At 38.9% G+C, this 14400-nt stretch overlaps 1 long non-coding RNA gene across 1 annotated transcript in view; it reads left to right on the top strand.

Annotated features, from left to right (window-relative positions):
• LOC110260376 overlaps positions 1-11636 on the top strand; it is a 655655-nt gene extending 644019 nt beyond the window's left edge. Inside the window, exon 4 of the long non-coding RNA XR_002343580.1 lies at positions 9445-11636. This is a non-coding gene — a long non-coding RNA (uncharacterized LOC110260376). The remainder of the gene's footprint in view (positions 1-9444) is intronic.

The following is a 14400-nucleotide window of genomic DNA, read 5'->3' as shown; positions in this document are numbered from 1 at the left end:
TCAGTCCGGCGACAATAATCTGGTTGTCTCTATGTTTTGTACAATAACACCTAACACCACATATATTCCAATGGCAGCCCTTTCGGTAATTCAAAAGAACTGAATTATTTTCTTTTTATCCCAAAGATAAGAATTCTCATAGAATCAGGGAACTAAGTCTTTTTGAAAAAACAGAAAATCTGACAATTCAGAATATGCCTCCCTTCCATGGACCATGTCTCTCTTGTCTTTTTACCTGTATGGAAGCACCATAACAACCATTTAAACTGAACAAACTGTCTTGCCTACCAAACAAAACACCATTATAGGAAAAAGCAATTTGTCTTCCCCCCCCCACCCTTAATCCACACACGCGCACGCACACACACGTACACACGCATGTAGAACTATGACTAGTTGTTCCCTGAATTGGCCAAAGGACACCTCTATAGATATGCAGAATTGGGTCTCTTTGGGAAAACGGTATTTTAGTAATTCTATTTTTGGAACTGAAAATTTTAAATAGTTATTCTATAGCTATTTTTTACAACTAAAACTAAAAACAGTTACTAAGAATTTACTGAATGAAGTCCTCTCCCCTTGTGTAAAGCTCTTTCTGAGGTCAGCAACAACCACCACCCTGACAAATGAGCTACGAGTAAAGTGAAATGCTGGACTACGGTGGTCATTTGCTCCAGGATTTTTTGAGCCCATAAGATTACAGAAACCAGATGATAGAGTAGAAGGACTCAAGCTCACTTCTCTCACAAGAACACCAAAAATTACAACCAACTGCTGAACAACCATCAACAGAATTTTCTGAGCCCTAATTTTTCTGTATTTAAATATTTGAGTTAATGTTATATCATTTCAGCTTTGACTTCCCAATTCACAGGCTGCTAACTGACCAAAAGGAGCCTGAAGTTTGGAGGTCACAATGTGGGTTGTTTTTTTTTTTTGTTTGTTTGTTTTGGTTTTTTTGCTTTTCTAGGGCTGCACCCGCAGCATATGGAGGTTCCCAGGCTAGGGGTCTAATTGGAGCTGTAGTCGCTGGCCTATGCCAGAGCCACAGCAACGCAGGATCCAAGCCTCATCTGCAGCCTACACCACAGCTCACGGCAACACCAGATCCTTAACCCCCTGAGTGAGGCCGGGGATCGAACCTGAAACCTCATGGTTCCTAGTCGGATTCGTTAACCACTGAGCCATGACGGGAACTCCCCACAATGTGTTTTTAATTTTCATCAGAAGTCAACAGAGGAGTTCCCATGGTGGGTTCCCAGTGGTAACAAAACTGACTAGTACACATGAGGACACAGGTTTGATCCCTAAACTTGCTCAGTGGGTTAAGGATCCGGTGTGGTTGTGGGCTGTGGGCTGTGGGGTAGGTCCCACATTACTGTGGCTGTAGTGTAGGCCAGCAGCTGTAGCTCCAATTTGACTCCTAGCCTGGGAACTTCCATATACACTGGTGCATCCCTAAAAAGACAACAACAACAACAACAACAAAAAGTCAACAGAAACATTAACATAATAAAATTTGTCATAATTATATATTTTACTTTGTTGTTCTTCTCCACAACTAATTCTTTCAGAACTGACACTCAAATTTACAAACAAATTTTAAATCTGCAGCTTTTGAATAATCCTACTCACGTCGTAGTATAGTTTCTTGAGTAGTAGTAATAGGAATTGATATAAGGCTTTGTTTTACTGATAGTTATGGCTTTAGAAGTTTACCACAATTGATAGTTTATTCGTAGTAAAACTAAACAGTAAAAAACTTTTTTTTTTTTTCAAGAAACAAGTAAAAATTGCACTAAAAGAAAAATTGGGTTTGGGTTGATGAAACAGACACCCTGAGGTGACTCCAGTGAGATACATCTTTGTAAAATCTCGTGCTCTCAAGTGCAGAAAGAACCTGGGACTTGCTTCTGGCCAATGGCATATAGCAAATGGAAAGGGATTTTCCAGATGTAGTTAGGGTCCCAAGTGAGTTGATGGTAAGTTAATCAAAAGGGAGATTGTCCTGTGTGATCCTGACTTAATCAGGTGGAAATTTTTTAAAAAGGGACTGAATCTCTCTGACTTTAGAGTCTCCTGCTTTGAGGAAAGAAGTCACCATGAGTTTATAGCTGCAAGGAGAAAAATTCTGCCAGCAGCCACAAGAACTTGGAAGAAGACCTCAGGCTCCAGGTGTGAACACAGCCTCCCGTTGACATCAGGATTGCAGACTGATAAGTCTCTGAAGGAAAGAATTTAAATAATGCCTCGACACGAGCCCTACAGAGACTGTGAGCTAATACACGTGTATTAATTTAAGCCACTAAATTTGCAGTAATTTGGTACACAGCAAGACGAACCTGCCACAGCTGAGAAATAGAATATTTTCTTAGGAACCAAATTTGAGAGGGCGGCCTGTATTAAACTTAAATTTTGAGGCCAGGCATGAAATGAATTTTGTTCCGCCACAAACTTCGGAACCTTCAATCGCTCTTGAAATCGAAGAAACAGGAAACAGACAGACCCCATTTCCCCAAACTGGTGCTAAAGGAACATCACGTTATCTGATCAGCTTCATCCCTACTCTCGTCAAGATGATCGTGAAGAAAGATTCTGTGGTCAGTTTTTTTCAACAGACCTGATAATAGATCCTGCTTATCACCACCCTTTTCACTCAGTCCCATCACTAGCAGCCCATTCCTGAAGGTTCACAGTGCCAGATTTCTCAGACAGCCTATAGTAATTAAAAACAACAACAACAACAGGAGTTCCCGTCATGGCTCAGTGGTTAACAAATCCGGCTAGGAACTATGAGGTTGCGGGTTCAATTCCTGGCCTCGCTCAGTGGGTTAAGGATCCAGTGTTGCTGTGAGCTGTGGTGTCGATTGCAGACACGGCTCGGATCCCATGTTGCTGTGGCTGTGGTGTAAGCCGACAGCTGCAGCTCCGATTAGACCCCTAGCCTGGGAACCTCCATAGGCTGCTTAGAAAAAAAGAAAAAAGAAAAGAAAAGTCTTCCTATCCTAAAAAAAAATATTTGACGATCAACCTGTATCACAGAGTCCAGAAGAACACACTTTCGGATGTCTTATGGCAGAGAGTCTGGGGAGCAGAGGCTGTGTTAACAGGAAACTGAGCGTCACCATTACCCTGGGGAAGAGGGAGTTTTTCAACAAAGTGGGGTCTCAAGTGGAGGGTGGCTCACGTCGAAGTTGACAGTAGGAAAGAGGAGTTTTTTCAGAGAGCAGAGGGCTTCATGACTTTGCCATTCAGAACTCCTTCATAAAGTGGGGTAATTATTTGTGTGTATAAATATTTCTCTGTCTTTTAAAAAAAATTTCACCTGGGAGTGAGGCTAGATGACCTGCTAAATGTGAGTTGATAAAAAAGAAACCAGACTCAGGGTGATGAGATTGCAATCTTGTATCAATATTGTTTTATTTTGACCCTGGACTGGCAAACCCATCCCTGAGTAGAAAATTAGATTTTTGACCTTCAGTGGCCTCAAACCTCCGCATTTTTTCTCTGTGGCTCTGCCCCAGGTGCCCTGTGTTACTGTACTGTCCTGAGAAGCCACACTCCCCTCCACTCGTCCTACCCTCACAACCACTTTTTCCTTGATAAGTTTTTTTCCTTCAAATTTCTCTCTTTAGGAGTTCCCGTTGTGGCACAGTGGAAACGAATCCAACTAAGAACCATGAGGTTGCAGGTTCGATCCCTGGCCTCGATCGGTGGGTTAGGGATCCCGCGCTGCCATGAGCTGTGGTGTAGGTTGCAGACGTAGCTTGGATGTGGTGTTGCTGTGGCTGTGGTGTAGGCCAGAGGCTACAGCTCTGATTAGACCCCTAGCCTGGGAACCTCCGTATAAAAAGACAAAAAATAAAAAATAATCAAATTTCTCTCTTTAATCTCTTTCTGAACTAACTTATTATGAACTCTTGGCTCTAAGCCAGTTGTTGTTCTTGTTTGAAAAGTAATCAGATATAATTGTTAACAGCTATTAAAAAATACAGTTGGCTTGGTTAATTCCAGTCACAGCCATCCAACCCCAAAGCAATAACAAGAGAATGCTAGATTGGGCTCAAATATAAAACAAAATTATCTTTCATGGGAAAACTTAAATGTCACTACGAACATAGAGGAAGAATAGACCTTAGTAGACCAAAAATCTCTTTTTATTCCTGTTTCTCCTATCCTTTTTTAATACTCACAGGCTTTTCTCTCCCCGCTGCAACCATAACCATTTCTTTAGCCACATCCCATATTATATGTGTAACACAGTAGAATCCTTCCGTAACTACCTAATCCATAGTATTCTGGGGCAAATATTTCAGCTTCTTAGGAGCATCAGTCTCTTGTCATGAGCATTTATGTCGTTTCTGTGTCCTTGTCAGTAGACCAGTAGATAACCAGCCAATGCTGATAATTAGGAACTACAAAAGTCCTCCAGAAGACAGTTAATCAAAGCTGAAAGGCTGAAATTAAGCACTTTGATTTTGATTTGCTTACTATCCATTCTTATTCAGGCAGAAAAACTATCAGTTTTCATACTATGGAACCTCACTTTAATATATACAAGTGTTGTGCAACATAAATAATTTCTGATGAGGTAGGGAAAGAGGGATTCGGTCAACCAGTTGAATGGACATTTGTTTGTAGTTAGCTCGCCAAGTTTGCAGATAACTTGTGTAGCGAGTTTAGAGTGTGAAGTCATTATCAACTGTTGTCAGTAGAATACCCGTTAATGAAGACAGCATTGGGAACAGTGCTGTGCCAAGCCATACGGGAGCCTTGGCCAAAAGGAAGAAGCAATAATACTGACCCTGTCTGTATCTAATATTTTGAGTTTGTTCATCACATAGTTCTTTGCAGCAGTTTTGATTTTTAAAAATATTTGCCTTTGACACCCTCTTAAATTTTGTGCCTGAAAAAAGTACCTCATTTGTCTCACCTTAGTTTTTGGCTTTTTAAGCAAATGTTTTCTTGTTCTTTACAGCCTCTCATAATTTGAGGTCTGAAGTGCATATCCTATATTTATGGTCAATTGGTTTTCAACTAGGTTGCCAAGAATTTTCAGCGAAGAACAGTCTTTTCAACAAATAGTACTGAAAAATTGAATATCCTCACACATGGACAGCTTCCTTACACCATTCACAAAAATTAACTCAAAATGGATCACAGGCCTAAATTAAGAGCCAAACCTTCAAAACTCTTCAATGAAGACCTAGGAGTAAATCTTTGTGCCTTGGATTAGGCAAAGGCTTCTTAGATTTGACACTAAAAACTAAACTGACGAAAGAGAGAATAGATAAATTAGACTTCATCAGAATTAAAAACTTTTTTTTTGTATCAAAGGAAACTATCAAGAAAGTAAAAAGATAACTTACAAAATGGGACAATATTTGCAAATTATATATTTTATAAGAAACTAGGATCTGGAATATATAAATAACTGTTACAACTCAATAATAAAAATGTAAATAATTCATTGGAAACTGATTTGAATAGACATTTCTATGAAAAGATATATAAATGGCTAGTAGTCACATGAGAAAATGGTCAGCTTCATTAGTCATAGAAAAATGTAAATCAAACCACAATGATATATATAGATAGATAGATAGATAGATAGATAGATAGATAGATACCTGTGTCTGTATCTATATATCTACATATACTTTTTCCCATTAAGTTATTACAGAATATCAAATAGATTTCCCTGTGCTATAGAGCAGGCCCTTGCCAATTATCTATTCTATACATGCTATTATGTATATACTAATCCCAAACCCCAAATTCATCCCTACCCCCCACCTTTTTCCTTTGGTAACCATAAATTTAATTTCAAAATCTGTGAGTTTGTTTCTATTTTATAAATAAGTTGTTTTGTATCATTTTTATTAGATTACACATACAAGTAATGGTATATGATGTTTGTCTTTCTCTGACTTACTTCACTTAGTATGATAATCTCTAGGTCCATCCATGTTGCTGCAAAGTAATATTCCACTGTGTATAGATGTACCACATCTTTATCCATCCCTCTCTTGATGGACATTTAGGTTGCTTCCATGTCTTGGCTATTGTAAATATTGTTGCAATGGACATTGGGTGCATGTATCTTTTTGAATTATGGTTTTCTCTGGATATATACCCAGGAGTGGATTACTGGGTCATATGGTAGTTCTATGTTTAATTTGTTAGAGAATCTCCATACTGCTGTTCATAGTGGTTCTATCAATTTACATTTCCACCAACAGTGTAGAGGGCTCCCTTTTCTCCACACCCTCTCAGCATTTATTGCTTGTAGACTTTTTGATGATGGCCATTCTGACTGGTGTGAGGTGGTACCTCATTGTAGTTTTGATTTACAATTCTCTAGCAATTATTGATTTTAAGCATCTTTTCAGATGCTTTTTGACCATCTGTCTGTCTTCTGTGGAGGAATGTCTATTTAGATCTTCTGACCATTTTTGATGGTTGTTTGATTTTTTTGTATAAAGCTACATGAGATGTTTACATATTTTGGCGATTAATCTCTTGTTAGCCACTTCGTTTGCAAAGATTTTTCTCCTACTCTGTGGTTGTCTTTTCATTTTGTTTATGGTTTCCTTTGTTGTGCAAAAGCTTTTAAGTTTAATTAGGTCTCATTTGTTTATTTTTGTTTTTATTTCCATTACTTTATGGGATGGATACAAAAAAATCTTGCTGCAATTTGTCAAAGAGTGTTCTTTGTATATTTTCCTCTAGGAGTTTTATAGTATCTGGCATTCAGGTCTTTAATTCACTTTAAGTTTATTTTTGTGCGTGGTGTTAGAGAATGTTCTAATTTCATTCTTCTTTTTTTTTTTTTTTTTTGTCTTTTTGCTCTTTCTTTGGCCACTCTCTCGGCATATGGAGATTCTGAGGCTAGGGGTCTAATCGGAGCCACCAGCCTACGCCAGAGTCACAGCAACACAGGATCCCAGCCACGTCTGCAACCTACACCACAGGTCACGGCAATGCCAGATCCTTAACCCACTGAGCAAGGCCAGGGAATGAACCCACAACCTCCTAGTCGAATTTGTTAACCACGGTGCCACAACGGGAACTTCAGAGAATGTTCTAATTTCATTCTTTTACATGTAGCTGTCCAGTTTTTCCAGCACCACTTATTGAAGATTCTGTCTTTTCTCCATTGTATATTCTTGCCTCCTTTGTCATAGATTAGTTGATCATAGGTGGATTTATTTCTTGGTTTTCTGTCTGGTTTTGCTGATTTATATTTCTGTTGTTGTGCCAGCACCATACTGTTTTAATGACAGTAGTTTTGTAGTACAGTCTGAAGTCAGGGGACCTGATTCATCCAATTCCATTTTTCTTATTCAAAATTGTTTTGGCTATTTGGGATCTTTTGAGTTTCTATACAAATTTAAAAATTTTTTGCTCTAGTTTTGTGAAAAATGCCATTGGCAATTTGATAGGGATAGCATTGAATCTGTAGATTGCCTTGGGAAATATAGTCATTTTGACAATATTATGTCTGCCAATCCAAAAGCATAGTATATCTTTCCATCTGTTTTGGTCATCGTTGATTTCTTTCATCTGTGTCTTAATGTTTTCAGAGTAGAGTTATTTAAAACTTGTGTTTTTATAGTATATTATTCAAAGAGCCAAAAAGTAGAAACAACCCAAATGTCTATCAATCAATGAATAGATAAACAAAATTGGTATATCCATAAAGTGGAATATTATTTGGTAATAAAAAGAATAGGAATGCTCATATGTGCTGTAGCATGGATGAATCTTGAAAACAGTATGCCAAGTGAAAAAAGCCAGGTAAAAAAGACCACACTGTACAATTTTATGACATGGCATTACATATGATTCTATTTATATGAAGTGTCCAGAATAGGTAAATCTAAACATATGGAGACAGGAATTATATTAGTGGTTTCCAGGGATGAAAGTAAAGGGAGAATGGGAAGTATCCACTGCTAATGGGTACAGGGTTTTTTGGGGGTCGGGCAGTTTCAACATGTTTTAAAACTGATTTCTGACAATATTTGTGCAACTCTGTGGTATACTAAGCACTATTGGATTATACACTTAAATGGGTGAGTTGTATGGTATGTGAATACGGTATGGTGTGGACTGTTTTTAAAAGTCCGTACAAGAGATTAAGGGACACCTATGCCCAGCTTCCATTTCCTTCTCTTTAGTTGTGTCCCCATAAAAGGCTTTGCAGAGAATTTTCTTCCCCAGTAAAGCTTTAGTCCCTGATTCCTCTGTTATCATGAAGTTGAATTTTGCTGCTAAAGAGTAAATGAAAAACCATCATTAGGTAAAATTTTACTTCATTTCAGTAGGGCTCTTCACACCCTCCTCTGATTCATCTGACTTGTCGGGGTGATTCGAAGTCCCTTATATTTAGAAATTCACCTGAAACAAAAGGCTGGAAGTTCATAGACTCCACAGGACCTTCATGGTCACCTGCTTCGAACAATTCTATTGTTGTTTTTTTTTTTTTAATTTCAAGAAAGTGAAATATAGTGTTTGATTAATTAGGAAAAATATTTTGCTTTAACAAGAGAGATTCTGGCCTCTGCCTTGTCCACAAGGCAGAGTGTATTTTCTGCAATGATCTCTTGTGTGACTTTGAGTAGATATTTTCCTGGTCATCCCATGTCACCATTCCTTTAAACATATCCCAACATGGGAATCTAGTCCAGGTCTCGATACTCAAAGAAAACAGACATGACTTATTGGAACTTTAAATCATTTCGATTTCTTCATATCACTCTCACAGAATTCAGCATTCATCGATGGCAATCCAGGACAGATAAAAACACAAAATAATGGTATTACCATAGTAGAGATGGAGGAAAGGGGAATAAATCGTCTGATGTAAACAAGTACTAAGGTGTCCCCACATTTTCTCCTTTGTATTTCCTGAATATATTCAAGGCCGACCCTTCAACTGAAGAGCTTGGGGGAGTGGGAATGTGGCCCATGCCTTCAAACTTTGAAGTGTGCTGGAGAGGAAGCTAAGTTTCTTTTTAGTCTAAAAGAGAACGCTGGTCTCCAAGGGTGAATGTTATTGATACCGGTTCTTTGTTTCACCTCATTATGAAAAAGCACTCTTTTAGTCGTCAGTAGATGGAATAGAACCTCCTTGCAGGTCTCACATCCTGAGGCCCTAGAACTGTTCATAGAGAAACCGATCAACCCTGTTTCTTGAGGGATGTAGAAGGACGTTAAAAATCCTTTCCCCTTGAAATTCCGTAATTCATTCTATGGCCCAGCCTGGAGACACCCATTTAGTTTATTGAATATTCCTTTGTAAAGTGCAAATAATGATAACCACCTCCCACTCATTAACACCAGAGGATGCCTTAGGTGGTTGTTATTGTCATTTTCATACTCAACTATAAAAAAAAAATCTGTTCTGAAGAGTTATGCTAGATTTTGTTTTGTTTTCAGAGAACAGAGAGGACAGTGGAAGAATGAGGTCGTTTAGAGCACGCTTGGAAGCCCGACTGGGAGCCTCTTTGGTCATTTAGGAACCAACAGAAGGCAGCAGACTCTTCGGGGAGGAGGTAGGAAGTCACCATTCTCAAAAGTTAGAGAGGTAGGGACAGGATCCATAAAAAGATAGAAGTTTCCTCCTCTAGCGATTATCCCACCTTAACACATGTTGGCTGTGTCACTTGGGTCTCAGTGTTTTTCCTCTAAAGAAGGGAGGATGGTTGAGAAGTTCCATTAACTCCATGCTGGAAACCACATACTTAAACAAAAAAAGATAATTATCATTCGCTTCTTTACTTCAGCTACTGACCAAGATAAAGTATGACAGTTCATCTAAAAAATTATATGGTGCTCAGCGAGTACCAGATCATTGCTACCTAGTATCCTATTTAAATCCATTCTTTAAAACGCGCTCAGCGGGTCAAGAAGCTTTAGAAGGTAGACCATCTCACACCCATTCCCATCAGCTGTAAAGAAAACGGCAGTGGGCCGGTCTGAGGCTGAATTGGAAACATTGGTCAAGGCAAAAAGCAAAGTCCGAACATCAGGGATCCAGCGGGGTGGGTGTTTTGCAGCACAGCGTGAGGGAAAACAGAACTAAGAATCATCTATATTCATCATCCCTGTATGAGCATCATGCCACATATTCCAAGATGGCTCCGCAGAAAATATACCAAAGAAGACAGCTGAAACGTTCGTTGGTAAGTTATTGGCTTCGTATAATATGCATTTAAAGGGAGCTACAAACACAAAGGCAGATGTGTAATATACGGCTGGCACAGTTTTTATTTTCTTATACATCTTGCTACTGTCTGGGGGCAATGCTCTAGCGACCACTGAAATATAATAGCTGCTTTCTCTCTCAGTACACAATTTGACAGCATTTATTCTTTCCTTCAGTGAACATAATTACTTCACATATGGAACCTGTGATAGCCTACAGGCATCTGAAAGAAACCAGAATCATGCAATCTGTCCCCTTTGTGAGCTTAATTTACATTCACAAGTGTCATTTTATTAGGGCTGGCATCATGTAGGATAAAAATTACAGGTCAGCTCTGGCATGTCACTGGAAAGTGTGCTTAAGTCAATAATGTGGTGTTATTACATTTGGGATAATTTTACAAGGGAGATCTCACAGGAGGAATCTGACCTTTATTTCTTAGTTTTCAGCTTTACGACTACCCACAAGGTAATTCATTTAGAAATGAGTACTGTAACCAATAGCTTAGCCTGCTGTAAATATTTGTGCTGTGCATCATCCCCTTCGATATACCTTTGCAGCATCATCTGCAGTCTTCATGGACACAGAAGTTACCTTGCTAACTATTAGAAGTGGGCATGTTAAGAGTGTGTAATTAAAATGATATCAATCAGAAGCCTGTGCCCTTTTTTCTGGCCTGGTTGAAAGTAGAACTTAAGAAGATTGTGTTACTGACACTTTCCATCATTCTGTTGGCTTAATAGATGTTCCCTGGGGATGGGTAGTGTAAGGCGAGCTGTAGGAACTGTAATGGGTCACTGTTCCTTTGTTTAAACAGTGAGATGGTCTTGATGTAATTCTTCCCATTTGGTTCCCTCCTCTGTTGATGAGGTCAGAGGTTATTTTAATGCAAGGAGTTCGAGATGGTCAGTGGAGGCTGAACCATGATTTCTTCATGATTTCATAGTCCTTTCTGAAAGATGTGGCTTGACGAGGAGCTAATCCTAATTCTTGAATGGTGAGGATGATACGTACTGAGTAATAAGCCCAGCCAGGGCAAGCCTTCAGCACAGTTGCTCAAGACTTAAGTTCATCGCACTGGGGACAGGGTAGGGATCAGCGGATCAAAGGAGAACCCACGCTGAGGCTATGGAAGGACAGCGTTCAGGATGGAGATTCACACGCTGAACTAAAAGCAGAATCATTGAGGTCCAGGCAGGCAAGAAATCACAGGAAGCGTGGGATAATTTTTTAAGAGGGTACAGGAGCTGTGCAGATCATAATAAGTCTTTGGGATTAGATTTGTTTACCAAAATACTTCTTTTTAAGACTGATTTAGGCCTCGGTGGATCTTTTATTTATTTATTTATTTATTTTTGCTTTGTTGGGGCCACCCTCAGAGCATATGGAGGTTCCCAGGCTAGAGGTCAAATCGGAGCTACAGCTGCCAACCTCTACCACAGCCACAGCAATGCCAGATCTGAGCCGCGTCTGCAACCTTCCCCTACAGCTCACAGCTGGATCCTTAATCCACTGAGTGAGGCCAGGGATTGAACCCACAACTTCATGGTTCCTAGTTGGATTCATTTCCACTGCGCCACGATGGGAACTCTGGGATCTTTTTAAAAAATCACATGTTTTCTTAAATACATTTGCCTTTTAAAAGGTCTTATTTTTAGTCAAGGTAGTGCGTAAGCATGACTACAAAATCCTACGGCAGAGAAGAGCTAAATTTGAGAAACCGTCTTCCTATGTCCGGTTGTCTTCACATTCTTACTACTCCGAAGCAACTCTTCTCAACCTTCAGTTTCAGCTGTAGTCTTAATAGCTATATTACTTAAAGGTGTGCTTGTGTTTGTAGTTCTTCAGAGCTTTCTTGAGCTGTAATTGACAGATAAAATTGTTAGATATTTATAGTGTAGATGATTTGATATATGTGTACATCATGAAAGGATTCCTCCCATTGAGTTAATTAACACATCCATCACCTCACACATTTACTGTGTGTGTGTGTGTGTGAGGACATCTAAGTTCTACTCTCTTAGCAAATTTCATTTATACAATACAGGGGTATCAACTACAGTCACGGTGTTTTACATTAGACTCTGCAATCTTTATTCATCTTATAACTGAAAGTTTGTACCCGTTTACCAAACTCTCCCTGTATGCTTCACTCCCACATCCTAGTAACTATTAGTAACTACTTTTCTACTTTCTGTTTCTATGAGGTTGACTTTTTTTTTTTTTGGTTCCTACATCTAAATGAAATGAAACCATGCAGTATTTTCCTTCTCCGTTTAGCTTATATTACCAAGTGTAATGCCCTCCAGTTTCATCCAAGTTGTCGCAGTAATAGGACTTTCTTCCTTTTTCAGGCTGAACTCAAATGTATATATACATTATATGTGTGTGTGTGTGTGTGTGTATGTGTGCATGATAGATGGAATGTGTGTATATACATATATATATAGAGAGAGAGAGAGATTACTATTATACATATATATATATATATATATATGATATTGATTCAGCTGTTGACAGACACTTAAGTTTATATACCCTGGTTATTGTGAATAATGCTGCAATGAGCATTTGGGTATAGATATTTTTATCTTGAGTATCTATACTCAAATGCTCATTGAGTGAGTATAATGATTCTTCAAGAATAATGATTTCATTTCCTTCGGATAGATACCCAGAAGTGGGGTTGCTGGATCACATGGTAGTTCTGTTTAATTTCTTGAGAAACCTCCATAGTATTTTCCATAGTGCCATCATGGCTATTAGCTTCTATTCCCACCAACAGTGTACAGGGGTTCCCTTTTCTGCAAATCCTGACAGGTATATGTTACTTTTTATCTTTTTGATAATTGCCATCCTAATGGGTATGAGGCGATATCTCATTGTGGTTTTGATTTGCATTCCTCTGATGACTACTGATGCTGAACACTTTTTACATACCCATAGGCCATTTATATGTCTTCTTTGGAAAATGGTTACTTATGTCTCTTGCCCATTTTTAAATGGGTTACTTGTTTTTGTGCTGTTGAGTTGTTTGCATTTCTGGTATATTTTGGATATTAACATCTTATCAGTTACGTGGTTTGCAAATAAGTTCTCCCATTCAAGGGCTACCTTTTAATTTTTTGGATGGTTTCCCTTGCTGGGCAGAAGCTTTTTAGTTTAATTAAGTTATACTTGTTTATTTTTGCTTTTGTTGTCTTTGCTTTAGGTGTCAAATCCAAAATTATTTCTAAGACCATTGTCAAAGAGCTTCCCACCTATGCTTTCTTCTGGAAATTTTAAAGTATCATATCTTCTATTCAAGTCTTTAGTATATTTTGAGTTGATTTTTGTGTATGGTGTGAGATGATAGTCCAGTTTCATTCTTTGGCTGTGGTTGTCCAGTTTTCCCAGCACCATTTACTGAACAGATTATCCTTTCTCCATTGAATGTTCTCAGATCCTTTAAGGTATGTTAACTAACCATGTATGTGTGGGTTTATTTCTGAGTTCTCTCTACTGTTCCATTGATCTCTGTGTCTGTTTTTATGCGAGTACCATACTGTTTTGTTACTATTAGCTTTGTAATATAGTTTGGAATCAGGGAGTGTGATGTGTTCAGCTTGTCCTTTTTTCTTAAAATTGCTTTCTCTATTCCAGGTCTTTTATTGTTTCAACAAATTTTAGTATTTTTTTCTCTATTTCTGTGAAAAATTCTACTGGAATTTAGATGGGAATTGTACTGAATCTGTAGATTGCGTTAGTAGTATGGATACTTTAACAATATTAATTCTGGAGTTTCTGTCATAGCGCAGCAGAAGCAAATCTGACTAGGAACCATGAGGTTGTGGGTTCATCCCTGATCTCATTCAGTGTGTTAAGGATCTGACATCGCTGTGAGCTGTGGTGTAGGTTGCAGGGGCAGTTCGGATCCTGTGTTGCTGTGGCTGTGCTGTATCTCCAATTAGACCCCTAGCCTGGGAACCTCCATATGCCGGGGGTGTAGCCCTAAAAAGCCACCCCCCCCACACACACAATATTAATTCTTTCATTCCATGAGCACAGAATATCTTTCCACAGCATATGGAGGTTCCCAGGCTAGGGATCCACTCGGAGCTGTGGCCTCTGGCCCATGCCAGAGCCACAGCAATGAGTGATCTGAGCTGAGTCTGCGACCTTCACCACAGCTCACAGCAATGCCAGAT

The sequence above is a fragment of the Sus scrofa genome, chromosome 4 (assembly GCF_000003025.6).
Source record: "Sus scrofa isolate TJ Tabasco breed Duroc chromosome 4, Sscrofa11.1, whole genome shotgun sequence".
NCBI lineage: Eukaryota > Metazoa > Chordata > Mammalia > Artiodactyla > Suidae > Sus > Sus scrofa.
The sequence above is the reverse complement of the archived record's forward strand: the minus strand, read 5'-3'. Positions and strand labels throughout refer to the sequence as shown.